Here is a 15124-nt window from a genome sequence, read left to right on the forward strand (position 1 = left end):
TAATTTAAATATTCATAGTAAAGAATCAAAATGCTAGAAATACTCAATACTCCAAAATGAGAAAACTAGTCATTTGGCAGTAAATACATACAATCTGAAGTAAATTACATAGTACAGTAAATATCTTCTACCCTACCAAAAAATTCTTCAGTTAATTATTTATGTAGAAAGTGTTCTATGTGAAAAGGATATACGGCAAAGAAACAAATACATTACAAATTTAAGAACACTGGTTACTCCATGAAAATTATAACCCTTATTTCAACTGTTAAGGCTGGAGCTGGAGACATAGTAAAAGCAACAGCAAGGAAGTAGAAAAGTGGATCAGAAATTCACCAGACTCAGCTCCATGATTAGTTCATTATGGCCAGCCAGAGCTCCATGCCTTAATAAAATATAATTTTTTAATGTTAACATCCTTAGTGAGATTTCTGTGATATTAAAAACAGGCTATACAGTCAGCATTGCCCAACACCCACAGCTCTTGGCTAAACATGACTATTAAACCTTGAAAAATAGCTAATGAAACTAACTGAATGCTTAAATTCAGTTAAATAGGCACATATAGCTAGTAGCTTCCACAGTGAATAGAGCAGATCTAGAATTTGCAGAAAAATTCCAACAAGACAACTACACACACACACACACACACACACGGCCACAATGCGGTATTAATCACTAGTATAATAAGTATTTCTCAACAAGGGCACTACTGACATTTTAAACAAAACAATTTACTACATAGGACTATAGCAAAAAGAAAAAAGAAAGAAAAAGAAAAGAATACATCTCTTTTAAATAAGGGTATTTTTCCCAAACTCTATTTTATAGCACTCTTAAGTTACAAAGAATTATTTCTATCAAAAAATTACTAAAGTGATTTTGTTTAATAGCAAAAATATATTTTCTCCAGCAGAGGGCAGATATAACATCCCAATATACTACATTTAAATGTTTTAAAAGTTCTACTGTAGGAGATAAAAGGCATCAATATATTCACTTATACAAGAGAGGTTGTGGATTGTACTTTAATGCGGAAAAGGAATGTATACTTTCTTTAAAATATATTGACAATTTTCATATCTCCCCAGAAACCTGGTTTTGTTCACTATGATGTTAACTATCATTCCTCAAACAAAACAAAATAACTAATAAACGTCAATCCATATTTCAGGAGCTACTCACACATACATACTAACAATACTTCCTCAGCTTAAAAATAAATTACAAATCATTTTCCATGTAGAGCATACATTCTCTGAATTCCAATACAAAATAAACATTTGTTTCGAAAGTACTTTCATTTTCTATACTGTTCACAAGTTTATTTCAAGAGCTAACTATATGTTTTGTTGACACTGCAGCCATCAGTAAACAGGAATAAAATTTTGAAAGATTTTCCATTATTGCCAGAATTATATTTAACAAAATGACCAAATACTTATATAAAAGCAGGACCCATTTTAATAACTGATTTTTTTCAAATGCTGCCATTATTTAAATGTAGCTTGATTGAGATATCAACTCAAAATTTACCACCTTTCTCACTGTATACAAAGAATATTGAAGAACCTAAATAGATCTAAAGAAAATTTTTAAAAAATCTCAACGCTGAGTTAACTGTTTCTATAAAGACTACAGGAAACATGTTAATCTGTGACCTAACAAAGGCTGACATGATTCTGGGGTTGCTGCCATGTTGCCTCACTACTCTACAGTTTTGAGCAAGCCAGCAAAAGTAGATTGGTTCATCTGTCTAAGATGAAGACAGCAGACTAGACACCATCACAGCTTCCCCTAACGCTAAATGTCATATAACTTCGTAACTATAATATATATCAATCACCGAACACTTTACAAAATACACCACTGCTTCCTACTCTAGCCTAAAACAGGTAGAATACAAGGCTAGATGGTTAGAGCCTACCATGCCCATAGGAATAAATGTTATCTAAAATTTTATATTCTCTTGGTCTGACTGAATAACCAAGACAAAATTATGAGCACAGTTACAAAGCCAAACTGAAAGATAGATCACAACAGAACAGAAATAACCAGTAAACATATTAAAATTCTTAATCATAAAACTAATAATGAAAATATTAGCAAAATAATCATTTCCACAATCAAATCAAAGAATCTTATTAAAAATAAACCCTGTAACAGATTGTGTGTAGGTCAGTCAGCTGAAAATACTAGTGATGGGAATATTAGCTGGTCTCATCACTCAGCCAAGACAGATAAACAATTTTAAATCTGATACACATTAACATACACCTTAGATTTAATTCTCTAGAAATACTTATGTATACACTAAAGCTTTTGATACCACGGATGTTTATAAGCATAAAATTAAAAAGCAAACATCTAGCAGTCAGGACAGATTACCTTAAAATCCTTTAGAGTATTTAAAAATACTTACCAACAGTAAATATTCAGTGCAGACAATAACCTTAAATTTCCTACAGTATGCCTTTTCCTCAGCAAATGACATCATCTCCTAATTGTTTCCTCATATTCCAGAACACTCTGATTCCTCACAAACTGATTCATCTTTTTCATCTGATGATGGGGGAGGGGCTTCAGTTTTAAACAGTTGTCTAAGGAATGGTGCTCTTTCCAAGCCAAGCTGTGAGTGTTCCACTCATTGTGATACAAGTACGAAGGCCAAGGCCATGACCAACACTGCTGGTTTCCTTGCAGTCTCTAGTGTAGTCTACTTCTGGTGTGCCTTTCTGTATTTGGAAGATGGAAAGAAAATTTAAAACTACATTTGGTCCCTTTATAGTTAAGAACTCTGTGCTGGTTAGTTTTTATGTCATTTTGATAAAAGTTAAGAGTCATCTGAGAAGGAACCTCAGCTGAGAAAATGCCTCCAAAAGGTCAGGCTGAAGTTTTCTTTCTGGTGCCATGATAAAACACCCTAAGTAAAAACATCTTAGGGAAAGGGAAGATTTATTTAGCTTAATATTTCCAGATCACAGTACATAACTGCAGAAAATCAAGTCAGAAACCCATGCAGAAACCATTGAGAAATGCTGCTTGCTGGCTCGATCACAGCCTCATACTTAGCTAGATTTCTTAGAGTCCAGAGCCACCTGGTACCACCCAGGAAATAGCACCACCCATGGTGGGCTGAACCCTTTTATATTAACTAAGGCAATCAAGATAATTCCTCACAGACACGTCCACAGATCAATCTGATAAAGATAATTTCTCAATTGAAGATTTTTTTCAATTAACTGTAAGATGTGTCAATGTCTTAGTTAAGGTTTCTACTGCTATGATAAAATGCCATCATCAAAGCAACTGGAGAAGATAGCATCTACTTCATCTTACACTTGCAACATCAAGTGTATCACTGAAGGAAGCCAGAGTAGGCACTCAAAGCAAGAATTGAGCAGAAACCTTGGAAGAATGGGGCTTACTAGCTTGCTCTCCAGCTTGTTCAGTCAGCTTTCTTATATAGTCTAGGATCATCCGCCCAAGGGTGACACCACCCTCAGTGAGCTGGACCCTCCCACAACTATCATTACTCGGGAAATCCCCTACAGATTTGACAACAGGCAATCTGATGAAGCTGTTTTCCTAGTTCAGGTACCCTCTTCCTACATGTGTCTAGATTTGTGCCAAGTTGACAAAAACCAACCACCACAGTCAAGTCAACAGTTAAGGCGAAAGAAGCCACACCTAACAAAACTTCCCAGGGTAATCTAACACTCAGCACATATTCTATTTCCTGTAACTGTGCTTTGTTTTGTTTTTTTTTTAACTCTTTTCAAAAGTGTATTTCATGCACTTGGTGTGCCTCCTCTACATCTTTCTCAATGTAGAAGAGTACAACCTTCCAACTTTTTCATATCATTTGACTTGACAAAGCAATCCTAACCCTAGGTTTAAAATAAAGAGTAATTAAAACTTAAATATTTTCAGAGGGCATGGGCATTTATGTCACTAATTCGCTAAAGTAGTCACTCTGAAAGCAGCCTACGGGTGTGGTGGCACACGCCTTTGATCCTAGAGCTCAAGGTGCAGGAGCAGGTGACTTCTATGAGTTCAAGGCCAGCCTGGTCTACACCGGGAAGTTCTAGGCCAGCCAAGGCTGCATTATGAGATTCTGTATCAAAAAAAAAAAATATTTAAATTAAATTAGAAAACTATCCTGAATATGAACACACAAGGGCCACAAAAAATTGCCCTTCAACTAAATGGGAGTGACCTTAAAAATTCAGTTCCTGAGCTAGGAGTATAGCTTAGCTCCCCTGCTTACCATGAGCAAAGTCATTCTCCAGCATGTCAAAAATAAAACCAAGACATACTGATAATCTGCTCTTTGGTTGTGGTATTAACTGAGGCTGATATCCTCTTTTATAAGATGTTTTTCTTAAAGATTTACTCATTTATTATGTAGACTGTGTTCTGTCTGCATGTGTGTCTATAAGCTAGAAGAGGGCGCCAAATCTCGTTACAGATGGTTGTGAACTGCGCCATGTGGCTGCTGGAAACTGAACTCAGGACCTCTGGAAGAGCAGTCAGTGCTCTTAACTGCTGAGCCATCTCTCCAGCTGTATGTTTTTAAATTAAAAGAATTTGGTACATATTGGAAAAGTTTATTCAACTTAACCACTATAATTTAGTCCTTTGCATGTTAAGTTATACATGTATATTTTAACCAAATTCACTTGAAATATTGTAGAAATATTATATTCACAAACATACATATAATATAACTATATGTTCTCAGTACCTCGACTTTTTTTTCATTTCATTTTTTTTAATGATTGGTAAAAAGAATTGCTGAAAATGGTCTTTGGTAATGTGCTGTGGGGGAAGAGGGAACATATTCCAGTCTTACAAGTGTCTAAGTCCTTGACTCAAGCTGTCTGTCTCCTGACTGTGTGCTTCACAAGTACTTGGCTGGGTTTCCACATCCCATCAATGGTGAGACAGGTATGGCTAGAAGGGAAGAGTTGGAATTGTTTTCCCCTCAGTACATTAATTGAGGTTCAATTAATAGCTTCCCCTAAAAACAGACATTAAGAACTGGGTGTTTGGGTGTACAGAAAGAACTTCAGAATGGTTCCTTTTCACCTCCTTCTGCTGGATGCATAAGAAGTTTCTCCGACATTCCTTTAAGAATCTGGCTGACATTATTGATCGTCCTCTTGTCAGAGTTCTGAGAATATGACATTTTAATAAAAATTTATTAAGAATTAAAAAAAAATCTGGCTGAACTCCACTGCAGTCAGGGTCTGCATTGATGTCCCAGGAATACAGATGCCTGGATCCCCGATAGCCCAAGAGAGCAGCCCACCGCCCCCCCCCACACACACACACACTTGGGAAAGTTCACCCTACCCTTCCTCATGAGCCTGGGAGAGCTAGCTCTGCCCCTCACCTGACAGAAGTAGTCCCAGAGCCCAGATCAATCAACTCAGCTGCCACCCAGGCACACATCCAGGTTATGGAGTTGGCACTCAACAGCTACCTCATTTATGACCTGCTGGAGTGTGAAGGAACTGATCCTGCGGAACCATAGCCACGGGATCTCCACGACTCTGGGCAACAGCAGGATGTGGGAGAGAACTGTCAGTGGGGGTCCAGTATTGAGGCCTTGAACCTGATCAACAGCTCACTACACAATGAACATTTAAAATAATGCTGTTTGGCCAAAAGAATAGACCGCATGATACACAGTAACTCCCAAGGCCACTAAGATGAATGAAGAGGTGACAGAGAGGCGGGAAAGATGGAGGAGGTGTTTTTTCCTTTTTGTTATTGCTTACTTTTATCTTATTTTTATTCTTTTTTTTAGTTTTAAGAGGGGGACACTATAAGAGTGAGGGGTGGATATGGAGGGAAAGGAAAACCTCACAAAATTTCAAAGTCACCTTCTATGTGTGGTGATATTTTGTTTATGATTTAACAAATAAAGCTTATCTGAGGATCAAAGCACAGAGCTAATCACACTAGCTAGCCATAGAGGCCAGGCAGTGGTGGCACACACTTTTAATCCCTGCACTCAGGAGACAGAGGCAGACTGATCTCTGTGAATTCAAGTCAACCCTGGGCTACAAGAAACTGATCCAGTCTAAAAGAGAAACAGCTCACAAAGGTGATCCCAGCACTTGGGATCACAGGCCTTTAATCCCAGCACCAGGGAAATGTAGACAGTGATAAGGCTAGGTAAAGAGAAGAATATAAGGTGGGAGGAGACAGGGAGCTCAGTGCAGTCTGAGGACAAAGTCTAAGGAAGCAGTCTTAGGGCAGGATTGCCCCTTTAGTCTGAGATTAGTAGAGGAAAGAACTCTCTAGTGGCTGACCGCTCTGCTTCTCTGATCCTTTAACTTTCACCCTGATAGCTGACTCTGAGTTTTTATTATTAATAATACCAATTAGAATTTGTGCTACATCTATGAAACAGTCCCCTGAGAATTTTTAGTTCCAATTATCTGGGTTTAATATACAGAATAATTACAATCTTCCTTTAAATATTTTTGGGGGGCACATACTTAGAAAAATGCCACTCATCTGTGTACCTAATGATCTTCATTTAGTGTGAATTATAAATATAGTCTGAATGTGAATATTCATGATCTACAAAAACTAAAGCTCAGCTATAGTTGGGACTTAGACAAAAAAGCATTTTACACCATAATATATATATATGTACATATATATACATATATATATATATATATATATACTTATTTACTACAGCTCTTTTACAGCTAGTTTCTGCTCTGAGATATCGACCCCCACTGAACTGAGTTTCTGTATCCTCCTCCTCTATCCAAGTCAGGAGCAAAACAACTTGCCCTAAGACCTCATTCCTCTGAAGGGCTTAAAAACAGTTGGTTTTTCAAAAACAGTCATATTACCCAGCCACATCAGAGTTAAGACAATCATAAATCAAAGGGAAAACCTTTGATCCAATGTCCAGTTGCCTATTAACAGAGCAATAATTCATTTTGGCAAAATAGCCATGAAAATCGAGGAATCTTTCCAAATCTACAACAGAGGGATTCTTTGCATATATAACATATTACAAATTTTGTTTTACAAACTCCCTAAGTCACTGGTATGTTAAACAGGATGCAGCAAGTACATGATTGTGAAACTGATGATCTGCTTTTCAGACCAGGTAAGGATGACCAAGAATAGTCCTGTCCTCAAGCAGCATACTGAACTGAAGAGAAGCTAGAGAGTATCAGGTTGATTGTTCAAGTTTGAATTTCTGGAAAAGAGTGATTTCTAAGTTCCTATTCAACTCACAAAAAAAGTCCTAGTGATATAGAACCAAAAAGTTGTACAGATCATAACTCCTCAGAGTTGACAGTATTTAAATAGTATTATTTTGGTTACTAAAGACATTCTTACCTATAGGTCATATTTTTTTAGTCACATATGCTATCACACTGCCTAACAAAGCACAACTGAAGCACCAAAATAATTCACATTAAAAAGATGCTATAATCAAGTTTAGAGCTGTACGTGGTGAACAGCACACCCTCCAAGAAAAGCAAGCCAGACACAGTGAGACACACACACCTGTAATCTCAGCACCCTTGGGAAGTTGAAGCAGGAGACTAAAGAGCTCAAAAGCATCCTCAACTCTCTGCAGCGCTCAAGGTCAGCCCAAGCTACAAGAGACCTTATCTAAAAGCAAAACAAAGTTAAACTACTGATTTCCATGGATTTTCTTTTTGGTTTGTTTACTCATTAATATTTTAATTGACTGGAGAGGAGTACCAATCAAGAACTTTTCCGGATCAGTGATGAAGAGATGGCTCAGCAGTTAACAGTACTGGTTAGATAGCCAGCACCCATATGGTAGCTCACAACCACCTATAACTCCAGGATCCAATGCCTTCTTCTGGCCTTTTCAGGTACTGAACACATGTGGTGCACCAGACATACACGCAGGCAAATCACCCATACACACAAAATTTTAACAACAGTAAGAAAAAACAGAAACAAGAACAATTTGCAAAATCTTTACTCAACCCATTAAATTTATTTTCATAGACCAAGCAATTTTAGTAGTAAAATATAAACTGCAAATTCACAAAGTACTTAAGAAATTACTGTAAAATCCCTAATAACTATAAACATCAAATGAAATAAAATGTATACATAATTTTAATTTTTAAAATGTCTGGCTACCACTGATCTATTTTGTATATGTTTTAAGATTTTAGAGTGCTACAGAATTGAAACCACAGTTTTTGAAGTTCTTTGTATAAAGATTCCTTCACTACGCATAATACATTTAAGACTTGCCCACTCTACTGACTGGATCACTGGTCATTCCTTTGTAGTGAAAGGTACTGTTCTGTTTTATAGTGTAGCATTTTCTTTTTTTTGTTTGTGTGTTCTTTTTGGTGGTGGTGCTGGGGGTGGTGGTGCTGGTATGGTAGCAGTAGGTTTCTGTTTTGTTTTGAAACTGAATCTCACTATGTGACCAGGTTGACCTCACCTGTCTCTGCGTCCTAGTGCTAGAATCAAAGCCATGCCTATGCCTGGCCCTCTGGTGTTTTCTTTATCCATTCACCAAATAATGGACATCTGGATTGTTTCCACTGGTTGGCTATGAAGATAAAACTTCTACAAACATCCAAACTCATGTTACATATTCTGAGCAAAAATTCTTATCAGATACTATGTTTTCTCCAAGTCTGACTTGCCTTTTTTTCCTTTGAAAAAGTTTTTAATTTTAAAGAAATCTACTTTCACACTTTTATCTTTATAGGACATGTGTCTGTATCCTATCCAAACTATTGTAGTTTACATAAGGTCCCAAAGGTTTTCTTTCATACTCACATCCAAATGTTTTATAGTTTTAGATCTCAAATTCTGTTTTATGGTCCATTTGAATCTTTATTATGTTATAAAGGTCAAAATACATTCTGTTGCTACTATGTGAAAAGATTATCTTTTTCCCCTCCTGAGTTATCTTGTCACTTGCCTCACTTTAGTTAACAGACGACAGTCAGTATATTTCCAGATTAGTATATATGCCTATCTTGACACCAATATCACATCTTGATAACACCTAGGAGTTTAGTCTTTCAAGAGTTTTTTTATTTTCAAAATTTTTTTGGTATTTGTGTAGGGTTATTTGTATTTCATTAAATTTTTAGAATAAACTTGTTAAATCCTAAAACAAAGGAAAAAACTGATTTTTAAGTAGAATGAACATGTTGGCTCTAGAGATTAGAATTGTCATCCTTAAAACACAAAGTTGTCTTATCCATGAGTAAGGTGTACCTGTTTATTTGTCCTCAACAATCTCTGACATTTTCAGAGTAAACACCTTGTACATAGTTTATGAAATTCATTCTGAGATTTTTATACTTTATACCACCATCTATAGGAATTTTTCAACTTCAAAGTATGTATTGCAATTATACATGGTTAATTTTTCTCTATTTACTTTGGTTCTTATAACTCGAATAAACTCAATTCTTGGTTTGTTAGGGAAGGCTGTTTGTTCATTCCCAGCTGCCCAGACACAAAATAATCACACAGAAACTATATTATTTGTAAAACTGTTTGGCCAATGGCTTAAGTGTATTTCTGGCTAACTTTTATATCTTAAAATTAACCCATTTCTATTAATCTGTGTATCACCACATGGCTGTGTCTTACCGGCAAGGTTCCGATGGGCTCCAGTGGAGGCTACACAGCATCTCTCTGACTCCGCCTACTCTTTCCTCCTCTGTCTGCCTGGAATCCCTGCTTTGCCCTATTCTGCTAAGCCACTGGTCAAAACAGCTTTATTCATAACCAATAAAAGCAAAATATAGACAGAAGGACTTCCCACACCATTGGTTCTAATGGTCTTTTTTAATAAATTCTTGGAGGTGTCTACATAAATGTGCATACTACAAGATAGTGTGAAATAACTTTTCCAAACGCATATACTTTTTAAGCAACTGCTGTAAGAATGATTAGTTTTAACTTTATTCATCACTGTCCTGTGCCATTTTAAATATATCTAAAGCAGAACCCTTTATAAATCTAAGTCCAAAAGCCAGGTGCCACAGTATACGCCTGTAATACAATACTTGGAAGACCCGAAGGTAAAATGACCAAAAGTTCAAACCCAACCTGAGCAACATAACAAAATTCCCATATCAATAGCTAAATTTAAAATATTAAATTCAGTTTGCATTTTACCATAAATCCATTTGTTCTCACCAAATAAAAACCTTCAGAGATGTCCATGTACTTATCTCTATCTGTTAATGAATTAAGAACACTAGTGACAGTATTATCCTGGATTATCTCCATAAGACCAATATAATCATAAGGCTCCTAGAAGATGTAATGGTGTAAAAAAGGAATGAAGGAACAGAACATAAGGTGGCTTGTTGATGTCTTTGAGGGTAAAAGCAGCCATGTGCCAGAAAGCAGGAAAAAGGAAATCCATTTTCAGAATTTCTCCTAAATCTTCCAGATGGAACAAAGGCCCACCAACACTTGCTTTTAGTTCAGAAGGTCTCATTTTGGATTTGACCTTCAGGAACTATAATAGGATGTACTATATTGTTTTAAGCTCCATAATTTGCAGAAATATTTTTTCTAAAACTAATAAGAAGTGGTGTACCAGTGATCACTTTATATCAGCTAATGTACTCTGCTTGTTTTCTGATACAATCACAACTCTACATCACAAGTTATTTTCTTTATTTTTTAAAAAGATTTATTTATTTATTATGTATACAGTGTTCTGTCTGTATGTATGTTTGAAGACCCGAAGAGGGTACCAGATCTCATTATAGATGGTTGTGAGTCACCATGTGGTTGCTGGGAATTGAACTCAGGACCTCAGGAAGAGCAGTCAGTGCTTTTAACCTCTGAGCCATCTCTCCAGCCCCCACAAGTTATTTTCAAGAGCATAAATACATGAACTAAACATAAACACATCAAAACTAAACTCTAATTCTTATGGATTTTCTTGTATCAGAAGATAAAATTGTCCTGAATATTATTTCCCACAGAATCCTTCTTATTTCTTTTTAATCTGAGGTCTGAACTCATCACTGGTCTTTGAAATATTCACTTTACAAAAGATCAAGATCAGACATCTGAAATTCTATCATCAATCACCCCCTAAAGCAACTACCTGGATCTCTTGTGAGATACAGATTAAAAACTGGATGAGTGGGGAGAGAGAACGACTATGGAAGTTTGTGAGAAAGTCCTTGCAGCTCTCAAAATCCTTACATTTACCATTCAACATATGTGAACATAATACTAGCACATGATCCAAATAGCTTTATATAACGTTTAAATGAAATAAAATTTCAAAGTGTAAATGAAATTAAATTTTAAGTAAGTTCTCCAATATTGCAGCTAAATTTTATGATAGTTAAACAGAGCTCTAATACTTCAAGTAGAAAATTATACTGATAAATACACATAGGCTGGACATTAATCTATGGATGCTTTCTTTAAAATTAAGGGGAAAAGGCTCTTGCAGGGCCAGCAAGATGACTCAGAGACTAAAGGCACTTGCTACCAAACCCAATGACCTGAGTTCAATTCCAAGACACACAGTTAAGGGAGGGAACCAACTTGTGCAAGTTGTCCTCTGACCTCCACATTCACATCATAACACATGTCCTCCCATATATATATACAATAAAATTAAATTTTAAGGGAGATGGCCATGGTTAAGATGGTTCAGCAGATAAAATACCTGCAACCTGAGTTGATTACCACAAACCCCACAAACTTATGTAAAGGGAGAAAGAGAAAAACAAGTAAAACATCCTCTGACCTCTACACAACATACCTGTCAAAGCATGTGTACACAGGAATGTACACACATACACACACAGACACAGATACACACATACACACACATACACAACAATTTTAAAAAGAATGTTTTTATGGAGCCTAGGGAGATGGCTCAGTAAGGATTCTTGCTTGGCAAACAAGGAGATGTGAGCTCAAAATCCCAGCACCTACATAAAAAGCTAGACAGGGCTATGTGCTTATATCTCAAGAACTTCAGGATAAAGAGGCAGATTCCAGGACCTTGCTGGCCAACCAGCCCAGCCTAAATAGCAAGCCTTCAGTCTAATGAGAAACCCTGTCTCAAATGTCTAGAGAGAGCTAAAAGAAAACACTAGCATCCCCTTTTGACTTCTGTGTCCACACAGATGCATATACCTACATATGCACTTACATACACACACCACACATACTTACATAAATAAACAAAAATAAAGCTACTTTATCATTCTAAATGCATACCTTCAGAGTAAGTTTGTGCCATAAGAAAATAATTAAGGAACTAGAGAGATGGCTCAAATACACTTAGTACTCCTGCAGAAGATTGGGGTTGAGTTCCTAGCACCTACATAGCTGACAATTCTCTGTAACTCCAATTCCAGCAGATCTGACCCCCCCCCTTTCTGGCCTCCATAAACACTGTGTGCATGTGGTGTGCTTACATGTAGGCAAAGAACTCATATACAAAAAGTAAAAATAATCTTTTAAAAAATTTTTGTTTAGCCGGGCATGGTGGCGCATGCCTTTAGTTCCAGCACTTGGGAGGTAGAGGCAGGCAGATCTCTGTGAGTTCAAGGTCAGCCTAGACTACAAAGTGAGTTCCAGGACAGCCAAAAATGTTTCAGAGAGAAATCCTGCTTCAAAAGACAAAAAAAAAAAAAAAAAAAGGTTTAAACTAAAAATTTCTAAAGGGAGGAGGGTTGGATTTATTAGTCAACTAAAAGTAGAGATTTGTTGAGCGCTAATCACTCTAAGGAAGCACTACAGTGACGTGTCAAGACTTCAACATGTCCTGTGTGATACATACTGAAACATATATATTACCAATTATGTTGAGAGGTCTCCAAGAACACCCTCAGATTCAACAATTTGCTAGAGCTTGACAATGAGTTATAGTGGATGCTGCTATGATTTATTATAGAAAAAAGATGGAGACCACAATCAGCAAAGGGCAAAGGTCTAGGGAACAAACTACACAGGCAATCAGGAGCAACGAGTTTTCTTCCAGTGGGATTACTCTGGACACAATTATTGTAGCAGTGGGTTCTAACAACACATGAACTATTTTGCCTATCAGAGATGCTCACAAGAGACTCAGAGCCTAAGACATCACTGGTTCTAGCCAAGGAGACAAGGCCGTCTTGCACTTATGCAACTGAAAAACTACCGGGGGCGGGGGGTGTCAGCAAAAAACATGTTTTTATACAAACATTTTAGGAGCAATTTGAGACTCATCCCTTCACATAGTGAGACCATCCCCAAATCCAGGTTTTGCAAATCAGACAACTTCTCTGCATATCAGTGGATTAGTAGATCTTTTAGAGGTCCATGCACCTGTTCCCTATTTTGATTCCCAGTTCCTAAAAAAAGATCTAAAATACAATAATCACTTGAACCTTTTTTTTTTTAAGAACAACAACAACATCCCTGACTCTACCCTTCTTGGCTCTACAGTACTGATAGAGCTGTTCAGGATCTAGACTATTTCCTCATCAGTACATAGGATGAAAGAAAGGAGCACCTCAAAAGACTGGTTTGAGAATTAAGTAGTATAACTAAAGTATGTACAATATCTCCTAGAAGAAACACTATATAAAATTAGTATAATATATGTGCAGTTTTTATAACTTTACCCAAGTTACACTGAAGCTAACTCACCTCTAAGCATCTCATGAATGTGCTGGTCTAGCATAGATTAGAAAATATGTGGTAAGAATTTTGTGTCTATTAACATCTTTAACTAGCTTATGGTCCACACTTAAAAAGCATCTGCAGGAACAACAGTATTTAACGATCATAACGGTGGGCTACGGTTTGGATGTAGTCTGACCGTCAAGCCTTCATTCTGAAAGCACAGTCCTCAGTGTGATGATGTGAGAGAGGTGGAACATCTAAGAAATGAATCCTCTGAGTTGTGGAAGTAGCTCACCCACACAAACACAATAACCTGAATTTAATCTCTAACACACATGTAAAAGCTAGCACAGTGGTGTGTGCTTACTTAGAACCATGGAGGTGCAGACAGGTGAATCCCTACAGCTCACTGCCAAATCTGCAAGTCCCAGAGTTCAGTCTCAAAAGACAAAGCGGATGGCTCCTGAAGAATGACAGCCAAGGCTGACTCTGGCTGCCACATACTCATATATATATATATGTGTGTGTGTGTGTGTATGTATATGTGTATGTGTATATGTATGTATGTATGTGTGTGTATATATATATATATATATATATATATATATATATATATATACACACATTCACATATTCACACACGATAGTAGGTGACTAGGTCACTGGCAGTACTCCACTTCAACGGTACTTCTCACCATATCTTACTAGTTTCTGTGAGTTGCTGTAAGAGCAAACGTAAATCCTCCCACTCTCTGGCTTCCTGTCTGGGTGATATCCCCTACATGATCTCATAGATATTTGATACAGATAAGGGGGCCCTCCCTACAGCCCCCCAAGCTATGAAGTCTTTTCTTTAAAGTACCAAACTGCAGCAGAAAAGTATTATAGCCCAGAAAAGAGTTATATAGGCCTGACCTACCAGCAAAATTGTATCTGTGAAATAAACTGTTTACAGTGACTACTTTTACTACCCTGTAGTCAACTTTTCTGATAATTACAACTTAAACAAAACACCCTCTAAAGTACTTTGGTCATACTGGGAAAACTTAAAACTAAGAAAAAATATGGCTGAATTCTATCCAGCAGAAGATCACTAGCAGAGGTACCATTAGCAGTAAGGAAAGCAAGCCTGAGTTTATGACTTACATGATCAGAACACCAAATGTTGTATGTAAGACTGTGTGTGAGAGAATTCGTGTGAGTGTGTATGTGAGAGAGGATTGTTTAAGAGTATCTGAGAGAATGTGTGTGTGTGAGAAAGTGTGCATGTAAGGGTGTCAGAGTGTCTTTGTGAGAGAATATGTGAAAGTGAATATTTATGGGAGTATACGTGATCTACCAGAATGTAATTCTCCAGTGGTGAAGTCAATAATAAAAGAATATCATAAATAAATCTTTAAGGGACAAAAAGGAGAAAAAGACTACAGCTCAGGTTTTACAATAACACTATGTCAGTGAGAGA

The 15124-nt window shown here is 36.8% G+C and overlaps 1 protein-coding gene across 5 annotated transcripts in view; it reads right to left on the minus strand.

Moving 5' to 3' along the window:
• Positions 1-15124, minus strand: part of Smap1 (small ArfGAP 1) — an 80990-nt gene that overhangs the window by 59322 nt on the left and 6544 nt on the right. Inside the window, exon 1 of one of the 5 annotated variants that reach the window (XM_048430453.3) lies at positions 2423-2441. The exons of the other annotated variants lie outside the window; for them this stretch is intronic. The gene's annotated coding sequence lies outside the window, so the exon portion shown is untranslated. Of the gene's footprint in view, positions 1-2422; positions 2442-15124 lie in introns of those variants that run through there. 5 annotated transcript variants of the gene reach the window in all.

This window comes from Myodes glareolus, chromosome 18 (genome assembly GCF_982192425.1).
Source record: "Myodes glareolus chromosome 18, mMyoGla1.1, whole genome shotgun sequence".
Classification (NCBI taxonomy): Eukaryota; Metazoa; Chordata; class Mammalia; order Rodentia; family Cricetidae; genus Myodes; species Myodes glareolus.